This window comes from Gymnogyps californianus, chromosome 12 (genome assembly GCF_018139145.2).
Source record: "Gymnogyps californianus isolate 813 chromosome 12, ASM1813914v2, whole genome shotgun sequence".
NCBI lineage: Eukaryota > Metazoa > Chordata > Aves > Accipitriformes > Cathartidae > Gymnogyps > Gymnogyps californianus.
In genome coordinates this window covers 17,097,677-17,113,215 of record NC_059482.1, presented here as the reverse complement: position 1 = coordinate 17,113,215, position 15,539 = coordinate 17,097,677, and the positions used below count along the sequence as shown (strand labels likewise).

Here is a 15,539-nt window from a genome sequence, read left to right as displayed (position 1 = left end):
AAATGTCTTTCATCAGAAAATATCATCTCATTAAAAACAGAAAGGCTCATACAATCCTCTTAGTTTCCTTAAAAAGAAATCTTTCCTGAAAAAAAGGTACTTGTTTCCAGATTACAGTGATTGGTCTAAGAGAGCTGCCTCTGCACTAGAATACAAAATGTTAGGATTATCCCCTCCTATGTGAAAGCACATTTTGAATCTCTGTTCCAGTAAATGTCTATTGTAGAAATATTTCTACAGTGATTCTACATTATCTCTACATAATTGTAGAAATTACAAATTAATAACTTAATAGAGAAGTTGAGAGAATTGATACAGAAGGTGGTATCTAGGAGGTGGCTAGAATATTCACCTGGGATCTGCAAGCAAGGAGAATGCTGCCACACCCATGTATCTGATTAGCCCAGACTGGATGCCTACTTTTTCATTTAAACTTTAAACTTTTCCCTTTTCTTCTTGCACAGGTATAAGGGCAGAACTGGTTGGTTGTGAGACTCGGGGGAATAAGAAGTAGGTGGTGCTCAATTCTGCTTTTGAAAGAGTATCCTAATTGTAAGTATCTTCAAGAGTTGTTTCTTTCTTGTAATCTTAATAGATCAAGTAGCCTTATCTTGCTATGTAGTATCATTACTATGCACCTATAAGACAAGAGGTACTGCTTTTTCTTAGGGGTGAACACTCTGGACCTAATCCAGATTGCTTAACAGAACACTTTCATTAGTGGAAATGGTACTAGTCATACTTAAAGTCAAGTTTGTACATGTTTTCATTATTGTAGCTCTCAAAATGCTTCATATTTATTCAGGATCTGTTCTTTCCTAATGATATTGGAAGTAGCATGGTTCCCAAAAACATGTTTTAGCATTTCTCTTCTGAGTAACTATGAAAGACTGAAATATTTTCTGTTGAGTTGATTTAGATTTTGTATCTCATAGGTCCTGATCCCTCAACTGAAACATTTAATAGGCAAATGTGTGGGAGTGATAGTTTTTTAAACAAAGTATTAATGAAATGTATATAGTCTAGAATGAAGTGTACTATTGCCAGATTCAGTAGGAATCCCAGTCTGACCTGGGGCACTTTAAAAAAAATTGCAATGTAAAGCACTCTGAGAGCAAGGCCAAGCTTGAAGTGGATTAATGTAGGCCCACCCCCTGAGGTAAAATTTTTTCATAACTGATTTTATTTCCCTTGATGCAAAGAGAAATGCAACATACTCTCAGCTGCCATCTGATAGTGAACCATCTTCTGGAACACACAGCCAGTTTGATTGTGGGACACTTAGTCCAGGTGGAATTTCTCCAACTTGCTGGAGTTAAATTGTTGCCAGGATTGTGTCCTGCATATAAATAGAGGAAAGAGTCCTGCTGGAGACTTGATTCTCAAAAAGGTTTTTTTAAACAAATGGCATTTCTGAGAAATTGAGCAAAATGTTTCAAGATAAAAGAATGTTAAATATAGCTAGAAATAAGAGAGCCATATGTTCAAAGCGTATTGGCTTTGAAACCATGCACTTAACCCTGGGACTCAACAAGATTTCACATTTTAAATAAAAATTTTAACTTCCTGAAAAGATAAAGTTCATTCATCTTGAGGGTAGCCTACAAAGAAAAGAAGGAAAATATAATCCATGGAGGAGCCTTTCACTAAGATAAGCATCTTTGACATTAGGAAAAAAAAGAATATAACGTGTAAAAATAAGATGGATCATATCGCTTCCTAAAGAAGTCTGTTGTTACATTTGTACATCAAAGTAGGAGTAAGGTTATTTTCTGAATGGGTTTTTTGGCTAACAAGTACATTATCTTCCAAAACCGTTGCCAGAAACATAAAATCTTAGTTCAATGGGAAAGAAATGCACCATTTTAGCACTCCTATTTGAAACATTATACAAAGCGCAGGCTGTTCTAAGTTCAATGCAAATGTTACGTAAATATACCCATTAGAAATTTGGTCCACTAGAAGGAGTTTATTTGATTGCTTCTAAATGATACTGATAAATGTCAGCATTTGTGTGTAACACAGTATACATGTGTTTGTGCAACAGTCATCTATGTTCAATTGAATTGATTTTATTTCTTACACAAACTGACCCTTCATCCTGGAATAAGTTTTCCAGTAACACAAGGGCAGATCAGGAAATGTGTAAAATGGATCGGTGCCCAAAAGACTAAGTTATATATCTATTCTTGGAAAAACATGAGAACACACTGTCTTAAAAAGAAAGGCATAAATTACAGAAGAACGCAAGTTCATTTGAACTTGAGCTACACCGTCTATACAAATCCTCATTACGTTACTAACTGTAGCATATAGGTCCTTTTTTGAAGGTAGCTACCTAAATATACATACACAAACACAATTAAATTTCACTTAGTTATCTGAGCATATGGGCATATTTATTTTACTATTAATTCAGCTTTGGCTTTTTGTAATATCATATTTTTATATTAATTTATAGGTGTATTACCCCACAAGGAAAAAATGGAAAGGTGAAATAAAGTGAAATGGTTTTTATTTTATTTCAAATACGTTGAAATGAAGCTTTTGAAAGTATAAAATACTACACAACCTGATAATTTTCTAGATAGAACTTACTCAAAATTATGTCGGATGAAAGTCATCCATGAAAAAAGTTTCAACTTACTGAATGACTGTTGTCCTAAATATAAAGTAGACTGCCTTGACTGCATTAACGTGTATTACAGAACATATGAGAATCTGTTTGAATGCTAAACTTTACTGTTGCTCCTTTTCCACTTCTCCATCATTGCACTGTGTCAAACCAACATTTAAATTTTTTCTACAGGTTAAAAATATAATGCAAAAATAGAAAGTGAGAGAATATGTAATGCTATACTCAATTTAGTGACAAAATAATAATTGATAAACTAATGACAATTCTGCAGAACCATTGAGACACTAACACCGTATATCAGAAGAAAACCACCCAAACCAAATCCAGAGCATCAAGAACCTGGTCACACTCTTTCTGCAGGAGCTTTCCCCTCTATGTGTAGACATAGCAGAGACAGTTTGCCAGAGACACCTAGAATGAGATAGTAAATAAATATACACTATCAGTAAATTTTCAAACTGTTAGTGCTTATTCAGACTCAGGAACAACTTCTTCATATAAGCAAAATAGACAAAAGTGTTCAGATGAAGCTTTTACATTTGTAAACTGGATTATATATTGCTTCCAATAGCAATGGACTGGGCTCTGTGCGGAGCAAGTACCTCGTGGTGCTGTGTCTCAGGCCCTGTGTTCCTGTGAATCCTGTTGGGTCCATTTGGGTTCTGGGAGACCCTGTTTCCATCACCTGCCCTTGCAAACTCTCAGCTTCTCTGCATCTCTGAAAACCTTTGGGGGCCAGTGAGTGCCACTGGAATAGAGTGGCCATAAAGTGATCAGCTTCCCTAGGGGTTTTAGTGATTTTCATGTAGGCCTCAATAAATGGTGTCATAGGTCTCAATGGGGTTGGCAGAATAGAGTGTTCCTTCTTCAGTGGAGCTTTCTTGCATTCAGGAGGCATCAGTTCTTGTCATTTTGGACTGTTCACATAAACGCTTTCCAGGTTGAAGTCTAACAGGTCTTATTGGCTGTGTCTAAACTTCAGAGCAGGTGCGCCCATGATGTACCTTGAAGTCCTGGCTTGTCGACCATCCGGGCTGTGATAGCACCACAGCTCTGCCTGCTCAAATGCCTCAGTCACCTTCTAGTGGGAACACCAGAAGTATGTGTAGCCAGATTCGGACCCTGAGAAATGCTTTTGCTGTCCAGCCCTTTAGATGTACCCAGGTAAAACATGTTGAATTTACGTTCCTTGTTTCAAAGAACAGCCAAACTGTTATCATGTTAACTGTGCCTGCATACAAGCTAGTCTGACGTCCTTTTAGAAATCAAGTTTGCCTTTTCCCTTTTGTACTGGACGTTTCATAAACCCTAGTAAAACTGCAGTCATAGTGGAGAAACTGCACACGGCACCATTGACAACAGTGTCTGAGAAACAAGGAAAATTTAAGGAATTAAGGGTACAACAATCTCCGATAAAACCTGCCCAGCTACTTAGTATCATAAATGCATGTTGGAAAAGTGTCATGTTCATTATATACATTGAAAGAAGTGAACACATATTTGATTGTCTTATGAAGAGCAAAAGTAGTATTTTTCAATACTATGTTAAGGCATTCATTTCAAACTGTTGGAGAATCACTGTTTGAATAAATGCAATGTGTTTACATGATGAATGCTTTCTCTAGAGGTTACCCTACCTTCTGATGATTGAGTCTAACCCTGTTTAACTACTTTGACAAGATTCTTGCCTGAAGTAACATTTTTAATTAGCATTGTTGTTTGTTTATGTCTAGTGATTGAGGGGAAAAATAACTAAAAGCTTTGGAACAACTATTGAGTCTGCACTTGCTCTAAGCTGGAAGAAAATAATTTTTAGTATATGTTTAAAATTATATAACACGTTTCAGATGTTGGTTCAGATTACTGTTAAAATAGTGTTCAAATCTGGGAGTGTTTCTTGCTGGTTTTATCCCTTTAAAAATTTCCACTGTGCTTTTTTTCATCTTTAATCAAATTTCAATTCATTTTATAATACTAATTAAAGTATTTACAGCAAGAAATTCTATCCATTTGCAAAACTGCAATAAATTGTAACATTTTCACAAACAAGCAAACTTTTTAGAAGTTTTGCAAAATCTTTATCCTGTATTTGTAAGACATTGAAGGGTAGATCATCAACTGGTATAAGTCACCGTCATTCACTGGAGTCAGAAGAGCAATTTTGATTTACAACAGTTTAGAATTTGGCCAATAATCTAATTAATATAATCAAAACCATGTACAGACACCAGAATAAACAATACCAAACAGTAAGGCAAGTAACCTATCTTACAATGAAAATAAAATGAATGTCCCAGGCTTCTTAAATCACTGTTTCATTACATAGCTTTGCTTTCTATCAGCTTTGATCTCCTTCATTTCATTAGAGCAAACTTCTCATTAGAGGCATGAATTTCTTCCTATGAAATTGATCTCACATTCAGCACTGATATCTAGTGACTTTTTCCAGTTTCAGCTTTGGTCTTTTTATACAGCATTTTAAAAAAAAAAAAACCAAACACAAATTATTACATCATAAGTAGAAGAATATATGGCATGTCCAAAAGTGAGTACACAATAAATATGTTTCTAATAAATACTTCGGTGCTGAGTAAATTACGGAAGAGAGAAGACAATAAACTACCATTCTGCTATTAATTCCTTCTCTTAGCATGGTAGCAGTTATTAAATTAGTTTAATCATAGCCAAGCAGTTGAGGTGCAGTAGCACTGCTTATTACACTAGCCATTATCATCTCACTCTTACCTTGGGCTTTCCTTATCTGTTTTGTATTCACCTTATCTCTCAGATGCATAGCTTGTAAGCTTTCTTATTTTATATAAAAAATGGGTGTATTTTACATGTCACAACTGGGCCTTGATATGTGATTCTGGCCTTCAAGTTTTGTCAAAAATAAATACTAATTATAATAGTTTCAGAACAATGGACAAAACTCATTTACCCTCAGGATAGAACATTGTGCAAAAATTTTACTTTGTTTAGCTTGCGTTGATTCACAGATGCATAGAGAAACAGAGGAGATAAAACTTAGAAGAGCATGCCCACTACTTAACAATTTTAGCAATTGTTGTACCCAAAGTTAATTCTACAGCGTTAGTGCATTTTTTTCATGAAGTTATACCAGTTTATTTGTGGTATTCATGAGTTCTGAGTATTTGGACAAATCAGGACATTTTCAGTAACTCTGTATTTAGGAGTGGATTCTTATATCTGTAGGCTGGACAAGTGGGGCTTCTGCAAATACACTGTCCCATTACAGCTTTCTAATTAAAGATCAGCTGCAGGAAACAGTAAATTTAAAATAGTGATGACAATATTAAAACTTCCTGAGGAAGGAGACAATTGAAGATAAGGAGGCAAATATCCTATTAGAAGAAATAGAACTAAATCCTCTATGGTGATTCTAAAGCATTGTGCAAGTATTCACAGTGGGCTATAGATGAGAATATGAAAAAGATGAGTGTTATAACATCAAGGGGTATGAATGACAAACAGATGCTAAACAGACAAATGAGCTATGGCTGAAGGAGGCCAGTGCTGTTGTACGCTGAGGGAAGAGAGAGGAGAGGAAGAGGTGGATGAAAAAAAATATAGCCCCAGAGAAAACTGAAAACCATGCTGAGAAGTAGTCTGGAGAAGATCACAGGAAACAGCTTATGGAATTAAAAACATTTGGGAAATTACAGCACTTAGGAGGAATTAAATATAAGAAAGTAATGGTCATCTATGAAAATAGAAACTTCAAAAAGGAAGGAACTGCAGCACAGAACCTGGAGGAGAAGAGCTAGAAAACCAGTAGATATGATCTCAGCATGAATAAAGAGAGACATGCTAAGGAGCCCATGCAACATATCAGTCTCTAGGAAGACCTTTTTTGAACAGTTAACAATAGACTTTGGCAACAGAGAGCAAGGAAATGTCTGAGAGAGACTGAAGTGATGGTCTTACATCAGTCCCATCATGACTGGGAAGAATGTGTATCAGATATAAATAGCATCTTAGTTTATTTCAAGTGGATATAACTTGCTTTTCACTGATACTCCTTACTGTTAATTTGTTAAAGATGCTGAGATTATATAGAAAAATATTAGCATAATTTACAAAGTGATGTAAAATTACATTGGAAGCAGAAGCACTAAAATAGTGCAAATGTATTTTTTATTTTCCTAATGAATTAACCGTATTGAAAGTATTATTTTCAGACTTTGATTATCCATGTAAGCCACTGGAAATATTTGTCAAGTATTCAGATTTAAGAAATGGACACAAGCATAGATAAGAAAATGAGTTCATAATGAGAACAGATGCTACAGGGACAAAAGATACCTTCAAAAATAGTATATGGCTTAATCCCATGGCTATTTTCTGTATGTATTTAGAGTCTAACTTTTAAAAGTATTTAACAGTTGTTCTGCTCAACAGTGCAACATGTGGCTGATTTAGGAGCTGCATACTTAATGCTTACCTCCCTGCTTATGCCAGTCAGGTATCTTTTTCTGTGTGCTTACCAAGTCATTTCTGTACCTAAAATGACATGAAGTTGCATGGGAGCCCAAGTTTCATCTCATTTCCTTTGTGCAAATATTTCTGAGGTGCAGACTGTAGGAATGAAATACTAAAATCTCATTGAATTGGACAGGAATTAGGCACCTCGATACCTTTGTAGATCTTGGCCTAGCCCAGAGCTGCATGAACAGGACCTTAGGTCAGTCATTGTTTAATACAGTGTCTTCTACCACCATCAATATGGTACCCAATTTTAAGTGCTTAGTTATCTGAATAGAATTTGCTTGTTAATTTGTTAAAAGATCTTTGAGACGTAATCCCAATGCTGGTTAGGCTAATGCAGAGTAGCCTCAGTAGATTTTTCCTTCCAAAATTATCCAGAAGGCAGGAAAAGTAGGTTAAAATGACTTCAGGAATGGGTTTCAGCTCCTTCATATGCTGGGCAAAAGAGGTGAAACCCATGGGGGAAAAGGAGGAGTGACCAGCTGTGCTTGGAGAATGCAAGTTTGTTCAAACCATGGGGGTGTAGGGGAAAGAATGCTTTAATTGTGGGTTCTGTGAATGATGGTCCAAGTGTGCCCAAGAGCAGAACCTCGAATTTCTAGTGAAAATTTTTTGTTGAGCACGTGTGTGTGTTTGATCTTCTACATGCTTCTGAGGTTGGCTGCCAAGAGAGAGCTTTTGAACTTTCGGTTTTGTACTTTCTTGCGTGAGGCTACGTATAGGTCTTACCATAACAGCTTGTTTTAAAGTTACAAAAATCATTAAATGCTTCTGTAATAATCATAGTCATGGTCATATTTTTAGGTGGTATTGCAAAATGGCTTTGTAAACTGAGCATCAGTGTGAAATACATGAATGAATTCAAGAAATGTAACAAACGTCACAGTAATGAGAAAGTTTGGGGAAAAAATAGAAAATCACGTGAGCTACTTGATTCTCATCAGCCTCCAGTTTAGAAAGAGGAGATGTAGCAAGTTTGTCGGGGAGACTGTTACAGTAATTGGTTTGAAGCTGACCCTAGACATACTGTTGCTACAGTAAGCACCCTAGACTTACTGTTGCTACAGTAAGCACAGAGTTTGGAAATGTGTATCAAATGCAGTTGACTAGTGGAAATAGTAGGATCAGAATATGAAAGAGAGAAGAAACCAGAGTCAAAGGCTACTCTAAATTCCATATGGCAGCAACAAGGGCAAGGCAAGCTAAGCTTACCTCACACAACAGAAGTCTCAAGTGTAGAATGCCAAGTTAGAGCCAAAAAATAACATTTCTTCCTCATCCACTTTAGCAGAAGTTTGGTAACTGTGCAGCTGGAGAGATAAGAGGAAACAAAACAGCAACATTTCTCAGAAAATTTAGAGATAAGATATATGCGTGCTAATCAGCCAGTGTTTATATCCTCCTCTATTTTTCCCTGACCACTTTCCCAAATTAGAAGGGTACCCAGCTCTCTCCTAATTCCCCTTCAGGGTTGTAGTAGCAGGAGTATTCAAAGGAGAAGTATAACTGCTTTCTTTAGAAGTTCAGCCAACTTTAGTGCAGCTAAAGCCCTCACAGAGCAGCATCTACCTATCCTAAGGCAGCTGAAGGTGTTTTATTCCCAGAAGAACACGCTGTTCCACCTTATATTTCTTCAGTATTTTTCTTAAGCCATTGCTACTTGCAACTTTGCTTCTGGGTAATAAGAGCTCATTACAGTACTTTTGCCCTGATAATTCAGAAACCTGAAATGAAAATAACTTAGTCTCTAGGCTTTCTACTAGTTGGGCTGAGCTTGTGGCTCTTTTTTCATTCTTAAAGATGTCCTCAAGTCAGCAATGCTTAACTAAAATACTCTACATGTTCCAGTTTTGGGAGACCTAAAAGCCATCTCGACCTAGAGCTCTAGAACTGTGAACACTCTTATCTCTAGTTAACCTGCAAAAACATCAGATATTTCTAAGCAGAGAATACGAGGATACGTGGGCCGGCAACATGACAAATGGTGTAATATGTTAATTGCATCAGCATAATACAATACCATTTTGTTCCTGGGTAGCCTTTTTCATCCTGAGTGCCTCAAGATGTACTCTAAATTTTTATGCAACTTGCAGCTTAATTCTGTATTGATAATGTTGAAAGTATTGTTTTTACAAATTTTACAGAAAGGTTCACATGTTCTATACACTTAAGTGCTGTTAAGTAGAAAAGAGGTAAAGAATGAGGATTTCTGAGCCTTTCAAATGAAGCTTGTTTTGATAGCTGCATGTAGTTATTATATTGTTCTGGATGGATTTATTATTTAAATACCCCATGGTGATGGATTCTGTGCATGTGATACAGTAGTGCTTCTAAAAGTAGTCGTCATTGTGATCCATTAAAGTATAGCTAATGCAATATCTATCCCATAAAGTCTGGGATTCATGAGACGACAAAATAATTATTAAGATAATAATGTAAAAAACCTACATTATATAACATTAGCTTTAATAAATTTTGTTCCATAAAATTAGTTTTTGAAGTAGAAATTTACTAGGTTGGTCATATAAGTATCTGTCCTGCAAAAGTGTATTTTCTCAAATTAAAAAATGTCTTTCTTACGGAATTGGCTACAGGTGCCTTTTCTTATCTCTTATGATTTCCAGTAGTATGTAAATTCATAGCTCAGAGGAATGGTGTAATCTCACATAATGAGTTGCATGATATATTGAGCCGGTTTTAATGTATCTTAGTTTAAGAGAGGATTTTATTACTTTTCCCAAATATTATTTTGTTTCTTCAACATTATCATAAAAACTCATTCAGATAACATTAAATATCTTCTTCAAGGTTTACACAGGCACCAGAACTGAGGGGATATGGATACAATGCAATCCTTAACTCACCCCTATTGTGCGGGAACAGAACAGGATCTTCAAAGCTGCTGGGGGTCTTGCATATCTCATATGTGCTGCAACAATGAAACAAATTATGAACAGGGCTTAAGGCTCAACTCTGAATTCTTGCCTTTGTGAGTTTGTGTCTCATGCATGGAGAGCATTGATTTTGCAAGGTACTCAGAGATGTGGCCTGTCTGTCTGTGAATAGGACCAGATGGATTGTTTTCTGAAGTTTGACATTAAGACAGGGATATCTCCTTTTTTGGTCTGGCACTTCTATTAAGTCTGCACAAGGAGGTTGAGTAATATCAGGGGTTTTATGTATGAATTAATTCATTTCAATAATAATGTATTTATACTGATAAAAACATAATTGTTAATCTCACACAATGCAATGCTGTTCTGTTCTGCTTTAAAATACGCTAGTATAGAAAATGCAATTATGTTAATGTGCAGAACCCACCCCAGATTTAGGCTGTACTGAAGAAATGATCGTAAGGTCAAAGATGCGTATTCAAAGTTATTTCACAGAGAAAGTCTGAAGTGGTAGCCAGTTTTGCAAAATCTTGCAAATGTAGTGAATTGGCTGGCAAAAGAAATTATATCATATGACAAAAGATGTATGAGTTTTCACAGCCCCAGCACTGCAGTCCCACTGGTAATACAGAGCCAGGTTACATTAGCTGCCATTGAGTTGAATCTGCTTTTGGATAACCTCCATGAGTTTACTCCAAGAGGAAAATACTATTCTGTGTAACAAGCTAAACCTTTAGCTGTTCAGAAACTAAATGCTGTATTAAGTTTAATTACTTTAGCCACCTACTGATGATATGAAAAAATCTTTTAACAAACCAAGTATTATTAGCTAGGCTGTTGCCTTGGGTATCTTTCACTGTATAGCGGTATGGAAGTGCTGCAATCAGAGTTCAGATCATTCTTTAGGCAGGTAATGAAACATAGAAGCAATTTCTCTTTACCCTCCCACCTTAAATTTTGATTTGGTGACATTATCAGATTTATAAAGATGAGCTGAATCTGTCTCTGCCAATACAGAGAAGTGAACAGAGGGAGAAGTTGTCATTACAAATAAAAGAGGTCAATAATTATGGACCAAATCCTGCTTTGACTGAAGTCACGCAAATGGCATGACTTCCAACAAAATGAATAGTTGCAAATCACTGACAGTAAAGCCTAATAAAGTGTCCTCTCTATTCATAAGGTTGTTCACAGTTCATATTTGTATTCTGTAAAGCAAACTTGAAAAGTCCTTACAATATAAATATATTTTATAGGAATGGCACACTTTTTGGACTACTGTGAAGGAAAACATGGTATATGTTCATGGTATATGTAAAAGAACAACTGTTGGCATTCGATTAGGTATATATGTCATACAGAAACATGCATCTTAGCATAAGCATCAACAACTGGATGTTGTTCTTGTAAAAGTCAGTGGAAGTCTTATCCCTGATTTACAGGTCTGAGACTTTGAAATGCAAGTTTCTTAAAGGGTAGAAAATCAGTGTGGATATCTTAACCCCTCCTCTTTCTGAAGTAGAAAGATTAAGCATCATAAGTTTTGTTACGAAGTTGATCTTTGAAATGTAGTAAGTGTGAATCTTAAAGATACCGTAACAGTTCTCCTAAGTAGGTACAGGATACCTGCTTATAACTTACTGGGCTACGCTTTGCTGGCCTTCTTGGCCATTCTTTCAGTGTGCTTTATGGCACACATGTGGAACCCACTTAGAACCTTTCAGAATGCAAGGTTTGTACAGTGTGATGTTATTAACTGAATAATTGAATTATTCTGTGATTTTCAATTTTTAGTATAACTACTGCATTTCAGAAAAGCAGAGGGAAGCTCTTTTAGATTTGTTATAATTACAGCTACACGGCAGCGTTTTCTCAATTTCTTAAAAGGGCTCTGCTTTTTTTTTTTCCTTACAAGTGACACGAAATCACTGGCCTGTTCACAGAAAAAAAAATTCTTTGGTCTCAAGGCTTTTGTATTCAATACGGAGGTTGGACTGTGCTCCAACAAACAGAATTATTCAGCAAGTCATTGCCTTCAAGAAGTAATGTGTAACACCTTGTTTTGTTCCTTGGTTCAAAAGGCACTGTCACTGTTGTACACCAGTGTTTTTTAAAAAAAAGACTATAATTCATATGCAAACTAAGGGGGGATTCATGATTTCATAATAAAATGTTGAAACGCTTTGATCATGAGCTGGAAGGAGGTGTGAAACAGTGCTTCAGAAACAGACAGATATTTGTGTAATCAGCCTTTATGTATTGCCAGTTCAGAATAATAACATATAAAAAGCCCCAACTTACCTCATCTGCCTGGTACAGCCAAGGCATAAATAAAAGAGAACAATGGAATTACTATTACTCACTCACTGAGCCCCAGCTACATCACTGTATTCTTTATAATTGCTGGCAAGAAGATTAATGTTTTGTTAAATATCAGAGTAAGGTCACAAGGGGGCTTGCAGGGCTGTCTAAACATCTAGGCTTTAAACTCCTTCCTTCCTTTTTTTCCTTTTTTGATTTTTTTAATTTTAATTTCACGGAAATGAACTTGTAGCATTTCCTTTAATTACGGTGACTTTTACATTTTTGCATTTGAAAGGCAGCTTCCATTTTTGACAATGCAAAAAATAAACAAAGGCAACAATTGTTGTATGGCTGATGAAGCTTAATCACCATATTGATAGGAAGATGGTAGGTTTTTTGTGTGTTAGAAATAGACCCGAGTTCCATTTTGTCTGTCATATCTCTGTTCCTTCATGTCTGTTAGTTCTGTATTCAAATTAGGAATTTTTTCTCATCATATTAATGTCAGTTGTCCTTAATAATGATATATTCAGTTTAAAAACAGTCTTTGTAAATGTCTGTTAACTTATAGCTCGTGAACACCAGGACGATAACAGTTCAGGAGAAAACCTCATAGTTTTGCAGAATGAGGAGATTTATACCTTATGTACCTTCAGAGTGTATGTACCACCAGACTGAGTTTACTAGCTCTAATTTCAGATCTTTTGCAGCAGACAAATACTGACATTTCTTCTTTGTATAGATAAAACCTTACAGTTATCAGTCTTCCCCATCATTCTTGGCCTTAGTGGGCTATAGAAATAGTCAAAGAAATATTCCGTCATAAATTAACTGATTTTTTTTTTTTTTTTTAGGGAAACCAAAACAACTGATTCATATGGTAGAACAGCTTCACTTGGGAATGAATGCTAATGTAGGAGATTTCTGGTAAATATAAACACAGTTGTTTCTGGTGAAGGAGCAAAGAAATTATGTAGTCATCTTAATCTCTTGTTTAGACTATTGCCAGTCATTTGCAAAATGCAAATATCTTCCTCATTTGGCTAAGATTATCCTCCAAATTATACAGGAGCAGTCTGGGCAGCAGCAACCAGTCTCTTATACAAAAATGGTAAATGTGTTTTACAGGTCTCTGTATGTTCTAACTTTTTAGAGGTGACTAGGCCCAGATCCCTCTAGTGTGTCTTTACTTTGCAGAAGGATTCTCTGAAAGAGGTGCTTTTAGCCCTGGAAGTGCTCAGTGTGTGGGCCAACGTGACGACTGCCACTGGAACATGATACGCCCCCTCTTTCCCTCTCATAGTGCTCAATCAGCTCCCTGAGCAATCACTTCTGTGAACAGAGTGGGGCATTAATGGGACCAATAAAGCAGAGAAAGGTTTGTATTAAAGAATAGTTATTTCTTGGTGTCATTTGCATGCTAAAACACTCTTAAGTCAAGAAATGAGAGGGCTCCTTAACAAAATGGTGTCATTAGGAATCCGTTAGTGTCTTTTAGTGGAATAGGTCTTTTCTTGAAGAGGGGTTATTTTATGTGGTATTACTGACTTTTATGAACATTATCTTCAGTTATCTAATATTAAACAAAACTAAGGACTTCAAAGAGCAATATGTGGACAGTGGTGGTGCAAGTCGTACATTTAAATTCTGCCACTTTGCATAGAAATAGCAGTGCTGCAGAAGAGCAACAGCTTTATAAGCAGTCCACAATACCTGGACAGCTCTGAGTGGTTTCGGAAAAAAAGGTTTAGCGATCTGAGTTAAAGGAGATAAGAGATTCAAGGACCCCTGTTCTTGATCCAGTTTAATCTATGACTCTTGGAAAAAGTATTTTATTCTGTCTTACTCAGTTTGCCTGTTAGAAATGAAAAATAACAAAAAATCTGTTCCTATTTTCCTGGAGGTCTGTTGTGAAAATACTATGTCAGTAATTATATACCAACGGGCGCTAAAGTGTTGTTATAAGAATCCTATTCTCTACATTCTTGGATGTCGAACTACGAAAATTAGCTATAGAAAATACGATTTGAGACCTAGATTGACTAATCCTGAAAATATCCTTCAGTTTCATCATTTCTTGTTATCACTATTAAGTGTACCAACTGGTATTACCACACCACAATCATTGAATAAGTACTGGAGTTTTTCCCTTATGGTTACAATCCACTGGAGTACTAAGGAGCGGGAAAGGAGCCTGGAAGGAATGAGAGTGAATGGGATTTGTTAAAATTTAAAAAAAAAAAAAAAGTAAGACCACTTGCAGTTCATTTAGTTTGTAAGAATTCTTTATGAACTATTACAATATTGTGAACTAATTACTCCATAATTTCAGTTTATACATCTCCCCTGGAGACATGAATGCTATTCCCATTTATATCAGCCAAGGATCTGGTGCAGTTTTCTCTTCTCAGCGACAAGTGTAGTGAAAGGTATGGACTGGAGGACTTGGCAGTCTTGCACCTATTTTTACAATAGAAAAATTACTAAATATCAACTAATAAATGTTAAACATAAATCTGTCCCCTCTGATGTTGCAGCTTCAGCAGGGCTTGCAAAGATGTCCAGTCAGAAGATGTTTCGAGTTTTAACACTGAGCTTGGTTGGTTTCTTGGTTCTCTTCATAGAGAATATCTACAGATTTGCACACTCTGATGTTGCAATTACATATTACCCCATCTGTTCTCAATATGCTTTATCTAGAGAGTGGAGCTGAAGCCCAAGCCTCTGCAGGGAAAATAAATGAAGTAGGAAAACATTTTTAGGGAGCAGGTCCAGTTCTTTAGTTCTTTCTTAGCACTGGAAATGAAGACTTTGCCAAGATTTTCAGTCTACTTTCAGAATGTTCAACTGAGTAACATAAATCTTCTCAAATATGGGGTTTCTTACAGCTTACTCTCTGAGAGATGCCAGTGAGGTTTACTTACCAACTTTTGTCAGTCCAGGTCACATAAGTCTTAAAACTGCCCATTATTACTTTCATGTGCTTGATCATGAAGCTCATCTGTCAAAAGCCCTTTACCTTTGCTCACATTTTCTTCCTTGTACATGCTTCTTTGGTGATGTTTCTGTAAGAATCATGTCTCTGGAATTGTTAATGAGATTTAAATGAAGAGACAGAACCTAGGTTTTGCCAAAAATCAGAGTGGTTTTGGACTAAGCCAAACCTGTGGACAATCAGCTGAGACCTATAATCT

The 15,539-nt window shown here is 36.1% G+C and overlaps 1 long non-coding RNA gene across 1 annotated transcript in view; it reads left to right on the top strand.

Annotated features, from left to right (window-relative positions):
* LOC127021257 (uncharacterized) overlaps positions 1 to 13,605 on the top strand; it is a 217,875-nt gene extending 204,270 nt beyond the window's left edge. Inside the window, exons 3-5 of the long non-coding RNA XR_007767186.1 lie at positions 465 to 552; positions 13,200 to 13,272; positions 13,543 to 13,605. This is a non-coding gene — a long non-coding RNA (uncharacterized LOC127021257). The remainder of the gene's footprint in view (positions 1 to 464; positions 553 to 13,199; positions 13,273 to 13,542) is intronic.
* Positions 13,606 to 15,539: the final 1,934 nt, after the last annotated feature.